Raw genomic sequence first — 12,500 nt, 5'->3', positions numbered from 1 at the left:
TTCTTCTACTTCCGTGCCATTGGCAGAAAGAAACCCCCGCCCGCAGTAGGCACTGGCCGGCTGTTGAACTTGAGGTCATATGTTCTTCAACAAACACCCGGCCGCCTCCTCTCCTCCTCTCTGCTTACCTGCTTAACTGCTCCTCCTCCTCCTCCTCCTCCCACGCCCTAACCTCCTCTCCTCCGCAACTCTTGCCGTGTCTACGTCTCTGCTACCGAGGTCCTACGGAGAGCAGGGAACACCTTCCGCTACCGAGGTCCTGCGGAGGAGAAGAAGACCTTGGCTGCTACAGTACAATGCCACGTCATTCTTTCATTTTTTTTTCACAGCTTTCTTTTTAATATTCTTTGGTACGTTGCTTTTTAGTGAGGACGCGTATTACTTTTTCGATTTCATAGCTTCCTGAAGAAGTGGAAGTATTCTTTGAAGATATTTTGGTTGAGAAAGAATAATATAGTTATTGGGATACGAACCGTTTTCTGATATCAGAAACAAATCTATATATATATATATATATATATATATATATAATATATATATATATACTTTATATATATACGTATATATATATATATATATATATATATATATATTAGGTATATATATATATATCTACATACAGACACATATATATAAAAAAAAAAAATTTCCAGGTTCATGTGTCTCAGTGGACAGGAGTTACCCTCCCCAGCGGAATGTCTCAAGTTCGATTTCCGAGTGAGCAGAAGTGCCCTGTGCACACTCCGTTAACCTAAATTTCACCAGAGCGAATATGTTAATCAAAGAAATGATTAATGTAACTGGTAATACTTAAACTGACCGTACTGGGTCAAAATCAGGGCGAAGTATTCTAAAGGTATTCTGAGAGCTAGGAGACTTGGAATCACATACTCTAAGGCGTAGGGCAAAAAAAAAAATTTGAATAAAATAAAATATCTTATAAGATCTCAAAACGGCCGTTTACAAAATTGCTGTAACACAAGAAATAAGCCCAAAGCTTTTACACTCAGAATCATCTCTGCCCATGAAAACACAGGCAGCCATTATAGCGTCACATTAACAGATTCCATAAACTATACGGCTGGTAAAAAAAAAAATGAACAAACTTTGCCATGAAACTTGAGTAGCCTATAAAATAGTCCTAAAGCAAGAATATATATCTAAAAAACTTGCAACAGCCCTAAGCGTTCTATTGCAAGCGCTAATGCACGTTAAAGAGACATGAATGATGGAGATTGAGTTCTCGAGAAAAAAATCATTATAGCTTTCCACGAGGATTAATGGAAGAATGTCTATCCTCAGTCGTCGAGAATTTGTTATTTTCGGAGAGAAATACTAGAACATCACGGATCCCAACAAGACGTCCTTTGCGAATAGTTTCCTGAACCACTCCCTTATATTCCAGTGGAGTAAAGGCGTGGAGTTCTCGAGGGGGGCGGGGCGGGGCGCATTACACTAGCTGCTGACACTGACACTTGTCTATTTTGAGAGCGTGAGAGGCGTCATCGGTAAGACTCAAGATCTTGAAAGACAGCAGCAGTAGTCATGCAACAAGAGTGCTTCACTTAAGGGCACTGACGAGGCACGCTGCCCAAATGCCAAGCGTTCTGCTTAGGAGAGAGAGAATGAGGGAGTTCGTTCTCCCTACAGGACACCCAGAGAGAGACCTAGTAGAATGTGTATTATTTTTCTAGCAGAGGTATACGTATAACAAGCATACGAAACTGACGAGAGGTGCACCAGAAGGAATACCTAAGAATTTTTCCTCATGACTAATAAAATCATACTTTCTAAATTAATAATTCGTAAAACAGCAAGTTTCATGAGACAGCTGTAGATAGTTTCGCCCTTGAATCGGAAACTCAGCAGAACTGAACCCAAATTTGCACTCGAGTTCGCGGTTCTAAGAAACAAGTCACTCGGGGGAGAATGTCGAATTCATGAATAGAAAAATGAGACGCTACTCGAGAATTTGACTGATTAAATCAATATTTTTTCTGATATGAAAATCGATTCAGGAGAGGAGATTATGCAAGAGCTAGAAATCTCTCTTATTTTAATATTTTGTCATTATTTCATTTATACAGGGATATATATATAATATATATATATATTATATATATATATATATATATATATAATAGATATATACACACACATACAAGGTGTCCGTAAGTTCCAGTACCATTATAAGTATTTATTGCTCAGGGTGGCACTGGGACTTTATGGACACCATGCACATTTTATATATTATATATATAGATAAATATATAATTATATATATCTATATATATATCCTTATATATATATATATATATATATATATATATATTCATGCGTAGGCATAGCTCACATAGCTGAGAAGTCAGGCAACAGAGCAATGCAGCAGCAGCAGCAGCAGCAGACAATGCCACCAAATCCCCCCACCCCCCACCCCCGCCCCGCCCCCTAAAAAAAAAAGAACTGAAAGAAAAAAAAACCCGATATTTTCTTTTGACCACAAAGGTGAGTGCACTCTGCCGAAAGAAGGCGACGGGAACCCGTAGACTTTTGCGAGAGCGCGTGCTTTGACCTCTCCCAAAAAAGTGTCAATGACCTCAGACACTCTTAACTCGATATTCGCCATTGCACTTCGATGAGTTATGAGTATGATTTAGTTATTTCAATAAGTATTCTCTTGCTCTGGATGTATGTTATATACGTATAGATCCTGGGGAGTGTTTATATATGCATATTTATGCAAAACTGTTTGAAGAAATATCACGAACCAGAGGAACCGTTTCGCAATCTCCGTATAGGTTTATGAACGTAAGCAATTCAACGTTATACCGCACGCCAAACGCCAGCCATTTTTACCTCAGAGTCAAAACACGTGGTTAACGGTATTATACCTCGTTAGCCGCGCAGAAATTTATAACTTTCCGGTTCATTTCGACGGCAGGGTCGAAACTAGCAAATCCATAAAGCGCAAATCGTCCCAAGTCTCCGAAAAAGCCGCTTCTGAACGCGAGCTTCATTTTTCGAGTGTCTCCTACGACTGGGCGACGAACGGAGACGTACTTTCTAATATAACGGGGTTAGCGAATAGCGGATGACGACTCGGGCCCCGCAAGAGCGGAGATCAGTGACTTAAGAAGCCCACACCGGAAGTTTCGCAAAGAAAACGGGAATTAGGGACAGTATCGCCCAGGTGCGTTTCTTACCTGCAGATCAAATGTCGACGGGGCCAATTACCTGTCACTATGCACTCGTCCCAGACCACGCCTCCTCTTCCTCCCCCCTCCCTCCCTCATCCCCCCACAGGGGGTCTTTCCTCGTATTTCTCGAAATAGAATCTTTGCATAAAAACAAGTGCGGCTACTGTTTATGTAGTCATTAAGTATCGTGGTCATTATGTAGTTGAATTTAGCGATGTAGATGTGCGTATATCTTTTTTTTATGATTATTTTGTTATTGGCTGTAGTTTTTGTAGAATTGTATTTTTTAGGTTTCGTTTTTTTGTAGTTTTTGCAGTTTCCGTACTATTTTGTAGAATAGTTTTTTTTAGTTTTCGTTTTTTTAGTTTCCGCATTATTTTTTTTTTTTTTTGTCGAATCATTTTTTTCAGTGTTTGTTATTTTATAGTTTTTGCAGCTTCCGCTGTTTTTTGTACTTATAATTTTCGCAGCTTCGTGGTTTCCGAAGTTGATGTATTTTGCACTTTTCAATAGTTTTGCAGTTCTTGTAATTTCCGTACTTATTGTAGTTTTCGTAGTTCTTGTATATTTTTTTAGTTTCGTAGTTCTTGTAATTATCTTTTTAATTCTCGCAGTTCTTGTAATTTTTCTTTCTTTTCCTAGGTCTCGTAATTATCTTTTCATTTCCGTAGTTCTTGTAATTTTCCTTTATTTTCACAGTTCTCGTAATTAATGTTTTACTTTTTCATTTTCGAAGTTCTTGAAGTTTACGTAGTTTTCCAGGCAGCCGCCCCCGAGAGAGAGAGAGAGAGAGAGAGAGAGAGAGAGAGAGAGAGAGAGAGAGAGAGAGAGAAAAGAAAGTTGTCGTCTCTCTGCAAATACGTCACTCTACCTCAAATAAAAACTTCGTACATGACTGCACTTTCTATCTAGCATTAGAACTGGAGACATTTCTATTATTTATATCAAGATTAAAAAAAAAAATTATTAAAAAAAAATTTTAAGGTGGGAATGAGATAGACAGATTGAGAGGCCATTCATCTTAGTTGCGAATATACTGAGGAGGGTTACATTATGGCAAATACGGCATTTATTTCATAAATAAGTTCCCATGAATTTCAAGGTATTTATTACAGCATGCTTATATATGTATCAATACTATAATATATATCATATATATTATTTACATATATATTATGTGTATATATATGTATATGTATATATAGTCTATATATCTATATATATATATATAAAATATATATATATATAATTTATATATGTATATATATATATATATATTATATATATATATATATATATAGATATATACTATATATATTATATATACCGAATAATGTTAAAGCAAAAGTCAGAGAGAGACGAGAGAGAGAGAGAGAGAGAAGAGAGAGAGCAAATCTCTATGGCAGGCCATTATCTTGATAAAGCATAAAGAAAAAGCCACGAGAGAGAGAGAGAGAGAGAGAGAGAGAGAGAGAGAGAGAAAGAATACTCTACGGCGACAGCCTACATCCTCAGCAACACCGAACCTGCCAACCAGCTGAGCGGAGCCGGAGGGCGTTGCCATCGTCAGGAGGGGCATCATAGTCGTAGCAGCAGCAGTAGCAGTCGGTGACGTCACGAGGTGGTAGCGGCGGTGATGACGTCACGAGGTGGTGGCGGTGATGATGACGTCACGAGACCCCCAGAACAGAATCAACGGCGGCAGCAGCAGCAGCAATAATAATGGATGTTTCGCTGGGTCCGCAAGTGTGCACAGAATGTCGATGGTCTCTCCGGTTATTCACATTCACCTGATTTCGCGTTCGTTCGTTCGTCTGTCTGTCTTTCTGTCTGTGCTTCTGTGTGTTTGGTTGTCTCTCGTTCGCCCTTCCACGAACTAGGAAATAAATGGTTTGGCTGGGCGTAATGATTTTGTTTGTCATTCGTGTGATATATATATATATATATATATATATTATATATATATATATATATATATATATATATTATCACCATTTTGAGTCGCTCTAGAGGAAAACAAACAAAAGAATGACAAGCCACCTACGCAAGAGACATTCCTCACTATCGTCTACTTATCAAAAGTGCAAAAAAAAAAAAAAAAAAAAAACTTACGTACATATTATATATATGTATAATCTTCTCTTGATTATGTTGAGTTCATTCAATAAATTCTCACAGTATTCGTGTGTATGTATTGCTTTGCTTAACTAAACACCATTGCGCATGCGCTAGTTGCTTAATTAAACTCCACTGCGCATGCGCTATTTGCTTAACTAAACTTTACTGCGCATGCGCTATTTGCTTAACTAAACTTTACTGCGCATGCGCTATTTGCTCAACTAAACTCAACTACGCATGCGCAGTCTTCTGCTCATCCTTTCCCCTTCTGGCTCGGCCAAGGTGCTTCTGATTATCCCAAGAGCATAGTGGTCCCACACCCCATCCCCCCCACGGCTCCTGCCGTGAGCACAAAGGTCGAGCTTCGAGGTCAGAGTTCAAATGCCTGATCAACATGTGTTGTTTTCCCGCAGCAGGGTCATGTTGGTGCCGCGCGATAACATGGATTGGCAGGGTCACTGACCTGATCGACAAGAGGTTTTGTCTTCTTATCGTCAGTTGCATTTACTGAATTCAGGTTTGCTCTAGAGAGGCAGAGTGCTTCAGTTCAGGTAATATTTCTATAAACACCAAAAGGAATTGGTTAGACCTCATTTTTCAAGATATCATTTCGACTCGTTTAAGCTAAAAAAAAAAATAATAATAAAAGGGTCATCTCAGAAAGGTTAAAACGAAGTCTAGATAGTATTTCACATAGTCTCTCTAGCTAGTTAAATAAACGTCTGTGACTGTTTAGAATTGACTTACATTATTATTTGTTTATTGCTTTGTTTATTTCTCTGTCTTTTTAATAGATAAATAATCTCTTCCTGTATTTCCCTTTACCATCTGTTACTCCTTTCGAATGAACATCATATTCTTGAAAACATCATATTCTTGAAAACATCATATTCTTGAGAACATCATATTCTTGAAAACAGCATATTCTTGAAAACATCATATTCTTGAAGAGCTTTAATTTTGAGTCAATGGGCCCAGTGGTGGGCTTGTTCCATATGAATAAGGGGACATCTTCTGAATAACAATAATAATAATAATAATAATAATAATAATAATAATAATAATAATAATAATAATAATAATAATAATATATTAATAATAATAATGTGTTGATTTTATAGAATAAAGTTAATATCTTCTGCATGGTATGTCCCTGGTAACATTAAATCTGACAATTACAGGCTTCACGGTCAACTTTTATCCTAGAATTTGGAACTTTCTTCATTCTCTAGTATTTCCCAAGTCATTTCAGTAGCTAATCAACCAAGGGACTGGAGTCCATACGAATATACTTTTCTACAGGGTTCGAGTTTTTTTATTTTATTTTATTTAGGGTTCGAGTTTTTTTTATTTTATTTAATTTTTTATTTCTTTATTTATCTATTTATGTTTTGACCAGCCATACCCGACTGGGCTCTGCATCTTTAAAAATGGAACATCCGGTACTTAACGGAAAAAGGAAATTGAGATTGGTGCATTCAACCTTGTCAATCCCCAGTCCAAAGTGACTGTAAAAATCTAGACTTCGTTTTACAGCCTTTCTGGGATGACGTTTTCTCAGCTTAAACGAGTGGAAATGATGGCTCTAACACATCTATTTCATTATTAGGGTTTATAGAAATAGAGCTGAACTGAAGCGATTACTGGTGTGCTTGGAACTGGAGGTCTTGATCTTCACTGCCATTGTTATTGAAATATAGCTGAACTATGGCAGTTACTGGGATGCTTGACAGAACTGGAGGTTTAAAACCAAAGAGAGACACAAGGAAAATAGGAGAATATTCACGAGTGATGCCCGCTAAAGCGGGAGAGATAATACTAATAAGCAATAACATATCTCAACCGTGCAACCGCGAATCATCCTTGACGCTCTATTACCATTTCGATCTCATAACCAGGGGGTTGATAGTCCCCCTTGTGACCACGTCCCTCCCTACTGACTGACCATTGCGAGCCCGCGAGGACGCTCACAAAGCACATTTCTGTGCATTTCAAGAGCTTGTCTCGGGAGATACCCACGGCGCGGTTGATAGCCAGAAGAAAATCATTATAACCGGCGAACCGTAAACAGTGTGTGATCATTCTTTGAGCAGGACGGAAAAAAGTGACTCAGCGTCTTTTGTACCAGATGAGAGATGAGGTCTGAGATGCTTTAGGTCGACAGAGAGAGAGAGAGAGAGAGAGAGAGAGAGAGAGAGAGAGAGAGAGAGATGGTGGACTGGGTGGGAAATTCAGTCTTTTGTTTAAGTGTGTCCTGGTTTCGCATTTCGCATTTTACTTCCTTAGAAAGCCAGGCTGGTTCTCTCTCTCTCTCTCTCTCTCTCTCTCTCTCTCTCTCTCTCTCTCTCTCTCTCTCTCTCTCTCTCCTTTTACACATCTTGAACATTGCATATGTATGTGCGCATTTTGACCCACGAACACTCGACATCAAACTCAAGGTTTTGCCGCGTTATTAAAGTTAAGACAATTATTATTATATTATTATTATTATTATTATTATATTATTATTATTATTATTATTATTATTATTATTATTAATGGAGAAAAAAATCCACAGTTATGTAAATGCACTATATTTAATTCTAGAATTTTAGTATTAAATATAAGTACATTTATATAACTTTGGATTTGTTTCTCCATTTGAAGACTTGTGCTACAATGAGGATTTTTATTATTATTATTATTATTATTATTATTATTATTATTATTATTATTATTATTATTATTATTATTATTATTCAGGAGACGAACCATATTCGTATGGAACTGGCCCACCGAAGGGACCACTGACTTGAAATTCAAGCTTCCAATGAATACGGTGTTAGTTCGAAAGAAGTAACTTCCCTGGAACTTTCGCGTTTCTAATTGCACGACATCCTCAGGAGGGAGACCGTTCCACAGCCCGACGGTGGAAGGAATAAAAGACCTCTGGAACTGTGAAAGGTTCGACTCTTCTCTTTAATCCGGACTTGGGACTGTCCTGAGTTTGTTTGTTTGTACAGTGTTTCGACATTGCATGGAACCAGTGGTTATTCAGCAACGGGACCATCGGCTTTACGTGACTTCCGAGCCACGTCGAGAGTGATGAACTTCTATCACCAGAAATACACATCTCCCATCCCCTCAGTGGAATGCCCGAGAATCGAACTCGCGGCCACCGAGGTGGCAGGCCAAGACCATACCGATCACGCTACTGAGGCGCTGGGACTGTCATCATGAGTGTTTCCCCGAGTTCCCACGGCAGTGTTGTAGTCGTCACAGACTATCATAAATACATTTTCTTCATGCTGAAGTCGACCGACGGATTTTATTTGCATATTTGCTGTCTCACGTCCTTTTTTTTTCTTGTGAGGTCGTTACAATGATGACAGAGTAGCCCAGAGGAATCTTTGCCTTTCTGCGAAGGAATGGTTTCAGCATTTTATTTTGCTTTAACTTTTATCTGTAGTCTTTTTCGCTTACTTGGGGACTAGGCCTACAAACTACTTTGTTGTTGTTGTTGTTGTTATTGGGGGGACAGGGAAGGTCTATGGAAGAACCTAAAAGGTCTGAAAGAGGTGTTTCACGTTGAGTTAAAGATGCAGCAATTTTAGGATAGGATATCTATGATTTATATATTAGAATGAAAATGTAAATAATGAATAATGTGGACTCTAAACAGTACAGAAAAAATGATTTCTCATAAAACATAGCATATTTATTTTAATTTTCGTGGGTGAAACAAGGCTCGATTTGACCATAGATTTTAGAACATTTTGATGTACGTTAAGAGTTAGGAATATAATCTTTACAGCTTGTACAGTCTTGAGATGACGGTGGGATCTGAACTTGGGACATTGATCAGATGGCTTCGTTACCAGACTTCCTTCCACGGCAGATTAGTACTTATGATGAAGTACCCAGAAAGAACCACCTCGAGTTCGGTAAATAAACAGACTCCCCTTCCGCCGATAAGGACTTCCTGAGGGCGCCTCTCCATATTCCTGCCTGTGCGGTAGGTGGGAATGACTCGAAACTTGTGCTATACTTGGATTGTAAATCGTGCGTCAATCTCCCACTACAAAAATAGTTAAAAGTAATGTTAACTCTTATGTAATTCGTCATTCTGTACATATACATTCCTCACTTTTTATTTGCGTTAATGAATATTGATACTACCGCGTATTAAGAGAATATCGACCGAATTTAATAGCAACTGCCAAGCAACAGTTGGTTTTAGACTGTAGGAAAGGTGAGCATAAAACAACAATACGCATTGCTCGTAAAATAAAATACTTTCAATAACTATTATTCGTGGAATGATGGAACTAGTTTTCATTGGAAGCCTTTCTTTCTCTCTCTCTCTCTCTCCTCTCTCTCTCTCTCTCTCTTTTCATATTTCCTTGTTCGCTCGTGTTTTTCTCAGTGAATTTCCGAGGAACAGAATATGAGTGCCCAAAAGATTATAAGATTTTAAGTTAAATTATAGAATACCAAAGATTGTTGGTAGCGTGCATGGGCGTGGGTTCCAAAGCAACAACTTAATCATGAAAACAGCTTTTATCATTTAAAAAAAAAGGGCTTTTTATGAACTGGATACATAAATATGAATTAAGACTGAGTAGCAAATGTGGACAGTCTGAATCCACTTAAAAAAGTGGTTAATTGAAATGGCACGATTTTAAAGCAAAAGATTTTGTAGGAAGAGAATGTGATTAGCAGGTTTCGCTAAACTACTGGAAAATCAACATTATAGTTTTCTTAGTTTTAAGGTTTCTGTGTATACAATATAGGTAGGGTTCGTCTTGTGAATAATAATAATAATAATAATAATAATAATAATAATAATAATAACATGACAACGAATTACACGAAGACGAACTGAGAGACGATGCCACAGAAGACGACAGGGAGGATGAGGTATCAAACAACGACACACTAAGAAACACCGACGAAGTAACAGAGAGGACGGAATGGGTAGAAAAGACTAGACAATGGATGGAGCCAGGTACAGAGAGAACAAAGATCCCCTCCATGAAAGCCTACAACACCAAGAAATTAAGGGAGAAAACAAGTAAGGTCAATGAAATAATGGGCATAATACACACCACCAGTATCACAGAAACAAATAACTTGACATATGCAGGAGCAAGATTAGTAGCAGAACTGATGGGGATTCGAACACCAACACCATCAGCACAACCAACCCAACAGAAACCAAAACAGCAACCTCCTTGGAAAAGGCGCCTGGAAAAACAAATCATGGTGATGAGATCTGACTTGAGTAAACTGAAAGAGATGGCAGAAAAAAGGCTAAGAAGCAAGAAAACAAGGGAGGAACTCAACGAGAAATACAAAGTACAAGAGAGGGGACTAACAACACAATAGAAGATGTAAAACAGAGGCTTAAGGCCAAAGCACATAAGATCCAACGGTACATGAACAGGAATAAGGGATACCAACAGAACAAACTATTCGGAACCAACCAGAAAAGACTATACAGCCAACTAAGAGGGGAAGACAACCACCCAGAAATTCCTGAAGCCGAACCAAGTAAGAGACTCTGGGAAAACATATGGAGCAATCCGGTATCACACAACAAACATGCAACATGGCTCCAGGAAGTCAAAGAAGAAGAAACAGGGAGAATAAAACAAAGATTCACAGAGATCACGACAGACACAGTCAGACACTAACTAAAGAAAATGCCAAACTGGAAAGCCCCAGGTCCCGATGAAGTCCATGGATACTGGCTCAAAAACTTTAAGGCCCTACACCCACGAATAGCAGAACAACTCCAGCATTGTATCTCAAATCACCAAGCACCCAAATGGATGACCACAGGAAGAACATCCTTAGTACAAAAAGACAAGAGTAAGGGAAATATAGCCAGTAACTACAGGCCTATCACCTGCCTACCAATAATGTGGAAGTTACTAACAGGTATCATCAGTGAAAGGCTATACAACTACCTAGAGGAGACAAACACCATCCCCCACCAACAGAAAGGCTGCAGAAGGAAGTGTAGGGGCACAAAAGACCAGCTCCTGATAGACAAAATGGTAATGAAGAACAGTAGGAGAAGGAAAACCAACCTAAGCATGGCATGGATAGACTATAAGAAAGCCTTCGACATGATACCACACACATGGCTAATAGAATGCCTGAAAATATATGGGGCAGAGGAAAATACCATCAGCTTCCTCAAAAATACAATGCGCAACTGGAATACAATACTTACAAGCTCTGGAATAAGACTAGCAGAGGTTAATATCAGGAGAGGGATCTTCCAGGGCGACTCACTGTCCCCACTACTCTTCGTAGTAGCCATGATTCCCATGACAAAAGTACTACAGAAGATGGAAGCCGGGTACCAACTCAAGAAAAAACCAACAGAATCAACCATCTGATGTTCATGGACGACATCAAGCTGTATGGTAAGAGCATCAAGGAAATAGATACCCTAATCCAGACTGTAAGGATTGTATCTGGGGACATCAGGATGGAGTTTGGAATAGAAAAATGCGCCTTAGTCAACATACAAAAAGGCAAAGTAACGAGAACTGAAGGGATAAAGCTACCAGATGGGAGCAACATCAAACACATAGATGAGACAGGATACAAATACCTGGGAATAATGGAAGGAGGGTATATAAAACACCAAGAGATGAAGGACACGATCTGGAAAGAATATATGCAGAGACTCAAGGCGATACTCAAGTCAAAACTCAACGCCGGAAATATGATAAAAGCCATAAACACATGGGCAGTGCCAGTAATCAGATACAGCGCAGAAATAGTCGAATGGACGAAGGCAGAACTCCGCAGCATAGACCAGAAAACCAGGAAACATATGACAATACACAAAGCACTACACCCAAGAGCAAATACGGACAGACTATACATAACACGAAAGGAAGGAGGGAGAGACTACTAAGTATAGAGGACTGCGTCAACATCGAAAACAGAGCACTGGGCAATATCTGAAAACCAGTGAAGACGAGTGGCTAAAGAGTGCATGGGAAGAAGGACTAATAAAAGTAGACGAAGACCCAGAAATATACAGAGACAGGAGAAAGACAGACAGAACAGAGGACTGGCACAACAAACCAATGCACGGACAATACATGAGGACAAACTAAAGAACTAACCAGCGATGACAATTGGCAATGGCTACAGAGGGGAGAGCTCAAGAAGGAAACTGAA

The 12,500-nt window shown here is 38.8% G+C and overlaps 1 long non-coding RNA gene across 3 annotated transcripts in view; it reads right to left on the bottom strand.

The window, feature by feature from the left end:
* LOC135204320 (uncharacterized) overlaps window positions 1–12,500 on the bottom strand; it is a 313,217-nt gene that overhangs the window by 23,160 nt on the left and 277,557 nt on the right. The window contains exon 3 of one of the 3 annotated variants that reach the window (XR_010312176.1): window positions 129–259. The exons of the other annotated variants lie outside the window; for them this stretch is intronic. This is a non-coding gene — a long non-coding RNA (uncharacterized LOC135204320). The remainder of the gene's footprint in view (window positions 1–128; window positions 260–12,500) is intronic. 3 annotated transcript variants of the gene reach the window in all.

The sequence above is a fragment of the Macrobrachium nipponense genome, chromosome 44 (assembly GCF_015104395.2).
Source record: "Macrobrachium nipponense isolate FS-2020 chromosome 44, ASM1510439v2, whole genome shotgun sequence".
NCBI lineage: Eukaryota > Metazoa > Arthropoda > Malacostraca > Decapoda > Palaemonidae > Macrobrachium > Macrobrachium nipponense.
Note: the sequence above shows the minus strand (reverse complement) of the source record. Positions and strands in the feature narration are given on the sequence as shown.